The 14,506-nt window shown below is 43.4% G+C and overlaps 2 protein-coding genes across 2 annotated transcripts in view; one reads left to right on the top strand and one right to left on the bottom strand.

Annotated features, from left to right (window-relative positions):
• Positions 1–14,506, top strand: part of Dh31 (diuretic hormone class 2) — a 275,640-nt gene that overhangs the window by 61,454 nt on the left and 199,680 nt on the right. Inside the window, exon 2 of the mRNA XM_070309806.1 lies at positions 1,588–1,616. The gene's annotated coding sequence lies outside the window, so the exon portion shown is untranslated. The remainder of the gene's footprint in view (positions 1–1,587; positions 1,617–14,506) is intronic.
• Positions 1–14,506, bottom strand: part of LOC138940682 (MAP/microtubule affinity-regulating kinase 3-like) — a 197,253-nt gene that overhangs the window by 102,204 nt on the left and 80,543 nt on the right. The window lies entirely within an intron of this gene.

Raw genomic sequence — 14,506 nt, 5'->3', positions numbered from 1 at the left:
TTTATATACAGAATGAAATTGCGCATTTCTTTTATGAATGTTTTAAAATGTTCAAAGACGGATTCTTTTCATAATAAAAGTTTCATTTTTTTTTTTTTTTTGTATAAAATTAGAGCTTATATCTGCTGTTTAAAATCGCGAATATTAGACATTTTTGAATAAAGTTACATGTTTTGTTTTGTAAATTCAATTCTCCACATCCCCTTTTAATCTCGAAATTTGCGAATTTAGAGTGTAAAGGAGTAGCGAAGAGCTTACCGAGAAGTTTCCGGCAGCCGGTGGGGCCGCATTCTCTCACGGGGGTAAGAAAAACAAAAAATTTTCCCGCAGATTCTTAAACTCGCGCGAGACGAGATATTGCCCCGCGCTATACAGGCGGAGCTGGCCGGGATTGCCGGCAAAAAACAGCGAAAGCTAGCAACGAAGCGAAGACTAATTTTAATTAGTTACTTCCTCGGCACGCTCCGAACGTCCATCTCCCACCCTTCCCCGTTGCCCTTTCGTCATATTATTTTCTCTCTCCGACCCGTCCATCCTCCCCGATGTTATCTTTCCACGGTACGTTAAGAAATTGCGGCGAGTCAAAGAAAAGTCCCTCTCTTGCCCGAGTAGGTTGTCGCTCAGCTTCAGATCCCATCGAGACCATCGTTCTTTTCTTCCTCGGCAAATTGAAGAGTATGATACCGAAAAATGCGTTCAGCCCACTTTCGACAGTTGTTTACGTGGATATGTATTATAGATGATCCTCTGTTCGGTATCTATCGATCGCAATTTTTCAAACCTACTTCGTATCCCCTATCGAGAACGTCATCCTTTCCTTCCTAGTAAATTGAAGAACGTACGATCCCGAGATCTTGTCGAGCTCGTTTTTGGCGTTATTTTTTTCAATGCATGTTTCAGGTGTGCTAATAAAATACTGTAAATTGTATCGATATATAGATATATGAAGTGTATTTAATTATTTCTCTTATGTCTGACCAATACAATTTATATCTGATTTTTTATCAATGCGTAGACAGACTTGATTAAAGAAAATTTATCGGTTAGGAAAATGCGATTGCCGGTGCTCGCGAAAATGGAATAAAGGCATAAGAACCCGACCGATGCAAAATTGATGAACTCTCTAGGGGACAAACGATCTTTTCTCGACTACGGCGATATCGCGTTTCCGAAAATTTACGATCGCTCGATCGCGCGCTCGGACGGTTTACATCTATAACCACCCTCGTAAACGGTCCCGGCTCGTGTAGGGTTTCTCGAATCGGACCCTCGAGGCATATTTAATTAGGGAAAACTCCGCTACGATGTCCTCGCAAGGATCGAGCGTCTACCACGATCCCAGGAGTGCATTTTTCTGGAGGAAGCGCGAACGCGATAATCGCAATTGTGCTTGTAATTAGACCGAAGCTTATTAAGTTTATTAATCGGATACTCCCAATTATATAAGATGTCTCAGAAATCATTACTTATTTCAACACTCTTTGTAAAATTTACAAATTTTTCAAATGAATATGCATATCAAATAGAAATATCAAATTATTTTATGAATGGAAATATCTCAGAATTATTTAATTTTTTTAATTACAGGTAATCGTGCAATTCCTCCATAAAAGAACGTGAGTAGAAAAATTTTCTATATATTCTTATTTATTTTATTCGTTCTCTCTCTTTCTCAAATATTATTCACATATAATGAGAAAGTTACAAGGTCACCTTGCGAGAAGTTAAAAATTCCGTTACCGCAAAAAAGAGAAAAAGAGAGAGAGAGAGAATCCCTTGACATTATCTACCCCTATTTCCGACGTGAAAGCCACGAGGACGAAATACTTGCGGACGAGAATCATGATCAGGCGGCTGAGACAGAGAAAGACGAGAGATAAGAACAAAGATAGAAAGAGAGTTTTGAGACCGTCGGTCCAGGAGGGTTGGCGTCGGTGACGGGCGTCTTCCGACACTGATTAATGACGCGCGGAGTCAACGGCTAATGCGACAGGGTGCGCGCCTTCCGCTCTCTCTCTCTCTCTCTCTCTCTCTCTCTCTCTCTCTCTCTCTCTCTCTCTCTCTCTCTCTCTCTCTCTCTGTCTCTCTCTGTCTCTCGTTCGTTCCCCCTCGACATTTTTCAATCGGTCCGCGTCGGTTTCGCCACGAAATTCGGCGGGACGCAGCCCGCAGCCGTTTGTCGATCAGGACGCTTTATTAAATCCGCGTGCGGGTATCGTTAGGCCGCCATTAGCGTGTAATCTGTAACCGTTGATATCGTTGAGCGGGGAATATCCATTAGTAGATTTATAAAGGCTTCCCAGCGTCGATAACTATTGCATACGCATATTATAATCGGCAGCCTGATCAATTTATTACGAAGTAGAATAAATCGCGATATCTGAATATATCGAGAATATAACGCTCTATTCCTCGTATATCGAAAAAAATAAACATAAAAGAAATCGTGATATATATATATATGTGAAAGAAGGGATCTGAAAAACAGTCGCAGAATTGATTGCTCTGATTTTAAAGCTATTCATAGATATACTGCGTGAAGAACAATGCGCAAATTGTACCTCTCGTCCTATAAATTATCTTGTCAGCGCCCGTGAGATATTTGTGTCGACAACGATTAGTCAATATCGCTTGATTTATACATTCGACGAAAGAGACCTCCGAAGAGATAATCCGTCCGCTCTTCGTTACGCCGTAATTCCATCAAGTTTCCCCAATTAATCCGTACGCCGTGTATAGCACGAAATGCAAATTGGCGGGCCCGGGCGCACTTTCGGACTTAATTGTCGTCGCCCGGAAATGCCCGCTTAAGCGAATCTGGTATTTATATTGCCGATAAACGGGGGGAATGCATATTAAAACATGCAAATCGGCTAGATAAAAATTCGGGTCGCTCCCCCACGCTGTTAAACGGCCGGAATGCTGAGCCATGGAGATTTCAGGGATTTCGGACAGAAGGGCGCTCACGGTACGGAGTTTTGAACGATCGCGGGTTCGTGCTTTACCGGCTGTTTCGAAGAAAGGGGATATATAACGCGCGTCGTCGTCATCATTGCTGATGCGAACGATTCGACATGAAATGCCGAACGTTAACGCGCCACGTGCATTCCTGTCACGCGTGTCGGCTTCCCTAACAAAGCGAGCGAGCGAATCAGGGGGTTTGCGTTCCGCGCGCACACGGGGGTAAATCAAAATTTTGCATCTCCCACGCGATCGGATCTACATCGCTTTGCATTAGCCGTTGTTACATCCCCGATCGAGCTAGCGTAATTATATCTGCGTAATGAATATCTGCAAACTTGTTTTGAAAAAGGAATAGCTATTAGAAATTAAAGATCAATTGTTTTCCGGAACTAAATTTAAAATCGCGTTACGTAAACGATAAACGTTCAAGAGTAATTACAGCACAGGGTATGCTTCTTAAATCTATAACTCCGAGAAGTCGCAATAGTTTCGAGATACTCCGTATATCATGAGCGGCACGTTATTAATGTACTAAAAGTATAAGGAATACAAATAATATGAACGCAGCGGATGCTACTGCGTCGTTCGTCGTGATTTTTTTCGGATCTTGATTGAGGAGGCCATTAGCGCGAACGGCGACGAATAGAGCATCGTTATTTCTTAATACTACATCTATAGAGCGGCAGAATTGCTTCAATGACGACGTCACAAATCGCGCAGCATCTTCATAATTCCACGTCGCGTCGATTGTCCGCGCGATCTATCATCGCTCATAATCACCGTTCTCCTCTCCCTCTGTCTTTTCTCTCCTTTTTATTTCTTTTCGTATTTTTTTATTCGCGAGTAGCTTTCGAGTCACGTTTATATCGTGTTTCACGATGTTGTCAGAAATTTTTCGGCCCACGAACAATGGGACTTTTGCAATTTCTTGTCTCGCGCAAAAAGCGAGAACCGCGTTTCTCCGAAGTTTCCAGACGGCCTTCGACCAATCGTCACCGATCGCCAACGATCTTATCGGCGTGTCGAATGAGTCTCCCTCCCGTCTCGTTTATCCTTCTCTCGTGCCCGTTATACACCTACGAACATCGTTGACGAACTGCGTTTACGACCATCCTTTTATTTCACGTCAACGATTTGGTTTTAAGTACGATAAAGTGGAACGATCGGTTAAGAAATATTACTGAATAATTAAAATTTTGCTTTGCAGTCGAGCGAAATAAAATCTTCTAAATCTCGTAGAATAAATTTATCAATTACGAGGGATACGCCGAGCGATCATCGAAGTTTGTGAAGATTAATTAGTAAAGTTTCGTATAAAGAGAGTTCTCCTCAAGTTTTACGCGAATAAAACTTGTTTTATTCTTCTTTCTTCCCCTACGATGTGATAATTCAATTATTTAACATATCAAAAGGGGATTCGAATTGTAAATTGCTTTTCCGTGGAAATTTAACGCTTTCACTTTTGTCCAGCGTTCGCAACAATCGCTCGTACACGCTGGAAGCGAAAGTGTTAATTCTCTATAAGTAACTCCGTACCGTTCGTAATTCATAATTAATGACCGCGGCACTGCATTCGCGGTATCGTATTATATGTTTTGTCAAATAGGACTCGAGCCCGAAGGATAATGCATTGTATTATTATTATTATTATTATTATTATTATTATCATTATTATTATGCCGGTAGATTTTTTACGTCGCGCAATCGCGACACAGCCGCAATAAAGTAGACTGCCAGCGAACGCGTAGGTGTTCGAACGCAACGAAATAATGATGATTGATCCCTGGAAAGGTTTCACCGTTACAGTGCAGGACCGGTTCGTTCGACACGTACAGACTTCCATCGCAGTGTTATTTAGATTAATGCTTCCTCGATCGCTTGGCGTGCCTATCCGTCCCACTAGATTAGGATTATTCGTGGGAAAACGTGGCGTCAAAAAAAAAAAAAAACCGATCGAGCGACTCTTTCAATCGTGAAACGCACCGGTATATCTTCGCGATTGATTAAATCGGATTAAATTTCACTTTTGCACAATAGTAAGATAGTCTTTGAAATTTTTTGGTAAATGCACTTTTTATGTTGTGTATTTGTATGAATCGCGACTGTATAAATTACGGATTGCAAGAAATAATGGAAAAAACTTGGAAAGAGAGAGAGAGAGAAACAGAGATTAGAAATCTTTGCTGGATTTTCACATGCGAGATCCTATGGCAAAAGAGACGAGGTTGGTGAAACAACGTATATCCGCTTCGATTCTCGTTCGTTATACGTGTGGCACGTATACAATGTATCTGACGCTCGGATACCGGTTTGATGGATCGACGCGAGCGGAGCGCGAGTTATTAGAGGAACGAAAGAAAACGTCGCTGGATGTTGCGTATCCAACTCGCGGTCTCTTCGCGGACGAGCTTGCATTTGTACTCGGTATCGCGAATAGGAAAAACACGCGATATTCATCATCGTGTCGAAAAATGGAAAAACGGCTAAACTCGTGCACCTGCCTACTGTTGTGCGATGTCGCTTATCGTCGTCGCGAATATGTACGATAAAATAATTTAAACATTCTCGTATTCTCATCTAAGTCTTCTAACAAATCTATGAATAAATGAAAAAAGTTTATGAAACAAACATGTATTTTAATTAAAAGAATAGAAATATTTCATATCGAAAAAACTAGAAGAATAACATTAGATAGAGAGAGAGAGAGAGTATTTGAAAGAGCAAAGTATTTTGTTATATCTTAAATACATCTATGCAAGAGTCTCTCTCTCTCTCTCTCTCTCTCTCTCTCTCTCTCTCAAGTTATCTAAATCCCAACAATATTTATGGATGACACTGGAAAGTCATCAAGTAAAAAATGGTTGTCGTGCTTCATTTTTTGTCATAGCATCAGTATTTCTCCATTAATACGAGCGAACCGCTGTGTTCGGGAAACGATGCCTGAACGTTCCGCTCGAATGAAAACGCTCGAAACGCCTTTATTTACGATCATCCACGCGCCTTGCCATTCGATGAGTTCGAAGAAGAGCTCAAAGAGACGCGCGAAGTGCCTTCTAATGCTCGGCTTAATGCCCGTCGCGATTAGAGGAGCTGCGGCGGCGGCGGCGGCGCCCGTTAGATTCTCATCATGGGATACCGCGTCTCCTTCGCGGAGATGAGCGGAGCCGCGTTCCCGCCATCGTGAGAAAAGCTTAACGGTATACAAGCAGCGCTGGATTTATATATAAGGTCAATTTGCTTCTCGAAATTCGCGAAGAAAATTCTACAATTGCTAAATAATATTTTATATTGTTCGCGAAGAAAGGAGAAAAGTGCATGATTTGCAGGGAATACTTTTTTCTTTTGGTACCGATAAGAGCATACTGTTATCTCGCGTTACCTCTGTATCTCTTAGTGCGATAAAATGATTTTTATCGCTTATTTTATAACTAACCCGCATTCGTAATACGTTAAGTACATATACCGTTGCCCTTAATCCGTCAATCGACGGGAGCGTTAAGAAACACGTACTATATGCATAAGCCTTAGGCGCTGTTTCGCTTAAACGCGGCGGCCCTGTATGTATACGTACGTCGCGAAGACGCACTCTAATTGGAACTCTGGCGCCACGGCGTTCTCGGACGCACGTCTTTCGTATCGCGTCTCGACGCGGAAGAAAAGATCCGACACGACGACAGACGGATCTCTTCGACGAAATCGCCGGAGCGGCGTTTTTCCGCTGCTACCACAGCCGCCGCCGCCGTTACGGTCAATCTTTCAACAGGAGATACGCTTTCGTATGCCGCCGGATTATTTACAAGGCTCGTCGCCTCTACATCAGTAACGCGTCCCGCCCTCGCTCAGTATTTTTAACCCTCGGCGTGTGTGTGTGTGTGTGTGTGTGTAATATGGCGTAATAGATAACTGTCACGATATAGCTCATCTCGGAATATTTCGTGTTATTAGAACGGCGGCGCTAATCGCCCGTGACTTTTCTTTTTATCGGTAGGACGAGACGACGAGATCGCTGCTCTACATTTTGTAAACCATAATATATCTCGACTATTTATATCCAAGCTCGCTCTTCTCACATTTTATCTAACGAACGCGTTGGAACACGCGTTTTTTTCACACGTACGATTATATTAGACGAGATTAAAAAGAGTTGACGGGGATCATCTTATTCCGAAGATATTAAAATATGTATTTGGATCGTTGGAGAAATACGGGAGTCTCCGTATTCCTCGAGGATCTTTAGTCTCTTCGGAACGACGGGCAATGTACTCGCGCATCGGCGAGGACAAGCGGAACGGGAGATATCTCGACGGGAATCGAGAGCACGGCCGTGTATCAGTGGAAACGACGCGGACCCTCCTCCCGTTGGGCCCTCGCCGAGACTCGAGGAGCGCGGATTCGTGCGGTTTGCACGCGTTCGGTGAAGAAGTTTGCATTCGGAGTAGGCAGGTATAACTCCCGGGAGCGGAGCCTATTTTGTATAACCAGTTCCGCCGGGGCAGAGATTTACGATCGTAGCCATCTTTCCTACCGAGAGCTCCGCGAGTCCGCGGATCCTCACCCGGTTCTTCGCCGGAATCGGCTCGCTCGCTCGCTCGCAATCGCAGAAACTGGCGGGGATCGCGAACGACTTATCATCGCGTGAAACTAGGGATTTTCCATCGAGGCAACGATCGGACCATTCGATCGAATCATCAATGTTAACGAAATCTTTACGATTAGGCTAAACGATATTCCCAGCGCAGTTTCAAATCGTCCGAATTATCTTTCTCTTTACGTATGTGACGCATTGATGTTTATTTCTCATAATTATAGAAAAAGGATTTTTTCTTTATTTTACAAATATATTTACATAAATGCATATACGCATATACAAACTTGTTCTAAAATTAGACGTCCTAGTCGAAGGCCTAGTCGGATCCTCGCCCGAGGGCCGCATTTTGCAGCGGCGTGTCGGAGACTACGCATCACGCGGAACAGATGCACATATGCGCGGTATGCAATTTATTATCTCCGCGCTAAGTTATTTCGAAAATTGCCATTGCTGTCGGGGGCAACAACTATTTCGCCAATGCAGCGTGATTTATTACCATCCGACGTATCTGATAAAAGCGTAGATATTCTAGATGAACGCGTATCGTTTGACCAGATATTGCGACGCTGGACGATGGAGGAAGAATATTAAAACCGACCAAAAAATCAGGAGAGAATCATCGTCGATGAATAAACGATCCTTTTGAATGAGAAATATAAAACGATTAAGAATAATAGCAGTGTATATTTGCATCTGAAAAGATATAATATAATTATGCGCTTACGTATAATTACAGAAAGATAATCACGAACGTTGGATATCGTTTGAATCAAATTTTTACTTCGATCGATCTGTTTTCTCGTTTGTAAAGATCGGGTTCTTGATTTTTTTGTTACGGTATATCGGTAGATTTTGCAACAATCGTACAAATTTGCGAAACGATTCGACTGACGTAACGTCTTACAAATCTGAATTCTTTTGTCATAATGATTCTGCGACGCAGCTGAATGTTAGTGACACGCGATGCGATAAAATTAAATTGTTTCTCGAATATCGCCGATAAAAATGCGATTATCGTATAAAGTCCGTACATTTTTTCCTCAAAATTGTTTATATAGTTACAAACGCAATATTTCTCCGGCAATAATCCACTCGGCGATAAATTGCGGTCCCCCTTATCTTTCGCACATTTAACGTCGAATACGGGATCCTACGGACTCTGGGGAATCCGACCGTTAGATAGTCTCAGATTACTATTGCTAAACGGACTCGGCACCGGCGTGTCCGTCTCCTTTCGTAATCCCGTCCAATTGAACTACCTTCCGACAGTTAACACAACGAGCCCGAATGCGTTTCGCGTATTTTAAGGTCAGGAGTAACGAGGGGTTGCGCGACTCGCCTGGCAAACAGCCGTGGTCACATCTACAGTAGGCGTCGTAACGTAATACTCATCTCGCGAGGGTCCTCCGTTGCGCAGTGTCTCCCAATCTCATTTTCAAGTCGGAGAATGCGGACTCGTATGCGTGTATGCGAAGTAATTGAACTTGCAGCATTTATATTTATTTTATTATTCTTAAATGTATTATCTCGTTCTAAAATTCTCGATTACGCTACAAATATTTTTCCCTCATTTATGAAAAGGAAAAAAAAAATAAGAAGCGCCTCTTTTGCACATGAATCGCCATATGACATCAACCTCGAATTTTCGATACGACGGGTGATTTAACGTCGTGTCGGCTGTTCGCTGTTATTGCGACCGAAATTTACCTCTTTCGTTGAACGCGTCGCGGACCGCAGAAGAAACCGCAAAAGTCGAGGGGAGTCGCGCGGACGCAATATGTACAACATTCGAGACACTTCCACTGGTTGTGGCCAATTTTGCGCAGCTTCGCTTTACCCGATAATCGCTCCAGGGACAAAACGACACGCGGCCTTCGTGCCGCGGCCCGTTTTTTGTAACCGGGCCAGCTTGAGAACCATCGCCGGTGTACCACGGACGGCAGGCTCGTGGGTCCAGCCGTGGTCCAGCACGAACGGCAAAGGGCAGTAAAGCATAAATCCCTCTCTTCCTCTCTCTCTCTCTCTCTCTCCCGTCCCCTTCTCCTGCCTTGACTGCCACCAAAAGCGGGGGCTTTAATTTTACTCCGGCGTTTTAACGCGCGCGCGGCCGACACCGCATCGTTCCCTCTGATCCTCGTTGATTGTCTAATTATTGCGGACCGGAGATGTCTGCGATCAATGCCGACGATTAACATAGAGAGCCGGCAAAGCAGCGGACGAAACGAGGCTAAACGAAATCGCCGGATCTCTCGCTGATGTGACGGAGAGTTAAAAGCGAGCGGCTCCGGCCGCTTATTTCGGATTTGCGTTTATTTAGGCCCGAAAACGGAAACGTGCTCAACTGCGGAATGAATCTTTGAAAACTTATGCGGGTATTCTCGCGGCTCGAAAGGAAATCCTTGACCGGCGTGGTCGGAAAATGCGAAAATCCGTTTTCTTTTCGAGTATAATATAATTGTCAAGAATCCTATGGGCAGAGATGGTCACGTGTGGGATTAGAGACTTGAAAAAATACTTTGTAGAGTTTGTAAAAATCATACATGAAAACATATCGAACAAGCACTTGACTATATTTAAAATAATGTATTGATTTTATATAGCTCCTTTACCATATAAATTTTCATAATTCTGTATAATTGTTCGATATTATAGGGTTCGACCCAGCACGTTAAAATGTTTTCCGCGCCGACCGATGTGCGTGTGTCGTCTTGGCGTAAAAAAAAATATTCAGTATCTTCAAGTAATATTTCATTATATCTGAAAGAGGAATTATGGCTTCGCGAATAATAATGGTGGAAGCCTCGCGCTGTCGTCATCGTCGTCGCGCTTGGTAATTTCATACCTTTCGCGAAGAAGACGATCGATGTTTAAATTTAAACGATGTTACGGAAGGTCGAGCGAGCCGTAATTGCCGCGCCGGTGTTACGCACATATGGCTAATGATATTCTATAGATATATGTCATACGCATACACATATATATATACATGTTGCGAAATTAAGTTACTCGTTATTCCTAATAATGTTATATCAACACGTGTGCACACACGGTTCGGCTGGACACGGGAATGTACTTATCTGACTCCGATCGTCCCCGATTGTTATCTGCGATCAGTTAAGTGGAAGAACCGCAATTAACCGACCGATGCCGACCGGGCACGTTCCAAAATAACGTTTACTGTCCAACAGAGCTAAATAAGTAGTAGAAAATAATTCTCGTCCGTACCGTACGTTATTACTGAATAAATCTTAGGATCTTTAATTATTCTATCAGAAACACAAAGCAACTTTGCGAGCAACTTAATGGCTAGGAATATAATGGCATCGAAATTGTATTATATTGTGTTGCAGATTTAAACTGATTCCCTTTAAGAAGACACTCGATGAAAACTTAAATGACTATTATTTTCATTTTTTTTTAATATTGTCTTAGCTATATAAAATTAATATATTACTTTAAACATAGTCGAGCGCTTGTTCAATATATTTTCATGTACGACTTCTACAAATTTTACGAAGAGATTATTAGATAAATATATTAAAAAATCAACGTGATAAAAATTTCGATAAAAATAAAAAAAAAATATTTAGGTGCGAATATATTTTCGACAGGATCTATATCAGCTCGCAGAAATACGAAAAAAGACTTTTTGAGCTTACCTGATAATTCTTCCGCGGATAAGCAGGTAGGCAGATCGAGGGAAGGGAGTATAAGTAGGGTGATATAGGTGGGTATTATTAATTTCCGAGCGCGTAAAAGGGAAGGGGCGGGGGCGGGGGGGGGGGGGGTTATAGTCGTAGTTTCGTCGTTTCTTGGCAAAGCATCGCACACGACAGTCGTTCTTAATTACCGCCGATATCCCGAGGGATAGGAGGTAGCCGGCAGTAAATAACGGGGAGAGAGAGATGCTGCCGTTGTGCTCCGCTTGTACGATCCCACGGTCGCACGTGCGACAAACCGTCCTATCTCACGACTGGGTTCCTACCTACTCGCTATACACGCGCTCTGCGTACGTAGACGAGCTGCCTATATGCATGCCCGGTTACGTTATCCACGGTATAGACACGTAGTTAACACACTCCGATTCTCTCTCCCTATCCGGGAAATAACTCTGGGCTGCCGGAGCCAATAAAATCGTCGTTTATTTAATCGCGCGTCGAACCTCCGTTGGATGCGCTCAAATCCGCCACCCACGTAGCACGCAAACCTTAACTCTCTAACCCTTTTAGCGTTTTATATATCAACTTTGGAGAGAGAGAGAGAGAGAGAGAGAGAGAGAGAGAATGAATAATCCTCCGATAAAAATATTTTTATTTCGATATTTTCTGCGAGTGGAGCGGAAAAATTAAAACGACGGGGGAACGTTTTACGTTTTAGCATGTAGGTTAAATAAAATAAAATTTTACGTATCGCTTTATCGAATTAATTCCGCGAGACTGATAATTGGCGAATGTCACGTAAGGGGAAAAATGTGCGAAATGGGGGCGAGCGCGCAGATATTCTTACGTTACGTTACGTACGTGTCAGAAGCACAAGTTCTCTCGGCTCGGCGAGAGATCCTCGGCGTGAAAGTTAATCGAGATACGATGTAGGATGCGTTCATATGCGAGGAGCGTGCAGAATGCTCGTGCAATGTCGACCTGGTCTGACCCAACGAGAAGAGAAGTATAACTGCCTCCGTGTTGGATTTTCAACATCCTCCTCGGTCCCGATGCAGTGCATCTGCCGCTTACGAGGACCCTCTGCATTTTTCCGCCAAGCCTTTCGAGTTAACGAAGACAAAGTGAGGCATATTCCGTACATTCTTGTCAGACGGAAACGTCGGAATTATGGTAGACTATATTAAGCACGAAGAGACGATATATTCATCAATCTTTCTCTTACTTTCGTAACCAACATCTTCGGACACAAACAGATTTATCAGATTATATGATATATTTGTGAAGTTGAGCAATTTTAATTTTTTAAAATAGAATTTAGTTTATAGAGATGGATGAATTAATTCTGCTACACTCTGACAGATTTTAAAGACGGTATAGAAAATCGTACGTGACCTTAACGAGACTTTCAAACATCGAGCGATCGAAGGAAAAGCGCCGATCGGTGTCAAGGTGGTGGGCGTCTCGTAGGTACGTGTAAAATCGGTGTACGACCGACGCTAATCGACAATCGTTTGAAAGGATGTATCGCATAGAGTCGCCGCTAAGGAGTAGAATCTTTCACTTTCACCGCGCTTGTGCTCCGAACCCGAGCCTCGCCCATCAAAGATGTTGTGTAACAATCTCCGCGGCCTGATTCCCATAACTGTTCCAAGTATGATCGAAAAGCATCCAGAAGCGCATCATTGGAAAATCATGCAAAATGTAAGTCGCGATTGACTGTCAGTTCCGCGTGCTCGAATCTTTGTCGAGTACGCGACAAAAAAATCCTCTGCGCGTGAAAAGATATTTTGATCGTGAATAAAGAATCAAGTTTAAAATTTAATAATACTTAATTAATTAATTAATTAATAAATGAAGAATTTTACAGCGGAATTTTTTTACAATTTATCGCAGCTTCGAAAATCCTTTTATGACATTCGCCATTTTAGGAGACGAGAGGAGGAACCAAGTAGGAATACGCGATCGTTTGGATGCTGGGCGCGTTAATTCGTATGCAAAGCGCACTAATCGCCAACGGACTTATATAACGGATCCTTCTTACGTGCCGGGCACTTAACGGGCTAACTAGCGTAAAGTGTGCCTCGCGAGCATCTGGGAACTTTATTGCATCTTTCCCCGAGCGACGATTCGAATGTCTATCTCGGCCGGGCTATCCCGGCGTCGGTATAAAATTACTAATGTCGAGTAAGGAAACCGCGCTCGTGGAAATCCTCTCGCGAGTCGTACAATACGTGACTTCATTATCTTTCCGCATTCGCGCGCTTTCACTGGTGCGAAAGCAAGGTATTGCGCAATTTTACTTAAGCCAGTTTCAAGATCATAATGCAAGCCTGATGCGCGCCATCGAAAAGCGAATTACCTTTAGCGGATACCTCGAATAAAACTCTAATGTCCCGTAATAATATGAGGCGAATGCGTGGCGTATACTGTTTTTCATCGTTTTGATTCTTATATTACAGCCCCAAGCGTCTTGTACGCTAGACTTTATGCGGTCGCATGTGACTATTCAATTAGAGTTAGAGAGAGAGAGAGAGAGAGCCAACGGTAATCGCGTGCACGAAACGTTTACGTTTACGAAGGGATTGATCCGCCGTCCTTAACATCTCAAAATTTCTCCCGCAATTTACTCGTTATAAAAATTTTCCATCCCACATATAAGAGAGGTGGTACCGCATTAAGCGGCAAATCTCCGACCGCGCGCGTTTATCGTTTTTGCTTCATCGATCTCCCGCGATTTTTATTCTCTTTTTTTCCGGCGAAGTGCATACGACTGTCGACAGGGCACACGACAAGAAACCGATGATGCCGTTGATAACCAATTGTTGCGGAACAGTTGTGATTTGCGCCTACCACGCGAGGGCGAAATTGCAATTATCCGAACGGCACTCGGGCCGATCGATTGACCGAGCGAGCGAGCGCGAAATCGACGATCGTCGTAATGCTCGGCTCGAAGTTTTATGCATTGCCGGACGCGATGGTGGGGAAGGGATGGGGAGAGGAGGAGGGGGGGACGCATACACCGTGTAATTCTACGACGATATAAAACGCGAAACTCCGCTCTCATTAAAACGATTCCGCCGCGGAAATTTTAGCCGCGCGACGATAGATGGATCGGTATCGGCGCACCTCGGGTTACCTCCTATCCGAGAGATCATTCGACCCGCTGGTAATCGGGCCGTAAGTCTTGCGCAAGTACCAGCCGGATATTGTAGTGGCAAACGCGGGCTCCGGACACCTCGAACCGATCTGTCGCAAACCCGGGAGATAAGTTGAGGCAAAGAGCAAAGCTGCA

This window comes from Polyergus mexicanus, unplaced genomic scaffold, assembly GCF_030449975.1.
Source record: "Polyergus mexicanus isolate NDT 795.1 unplaced genomic scaffold, iyPolMexi1.0 SCAF_17, whole genome shotgun sequence".
Lineage (NCBI taxonomy): Eukaryota > Metazoa > Arthropoda > Insecta > Hymenoptera > Formicidae > Polyergus > Polyergus mexicanus.
This window is presented reverse-complemented; position numbering and strand designations above follow the sequence as displayed.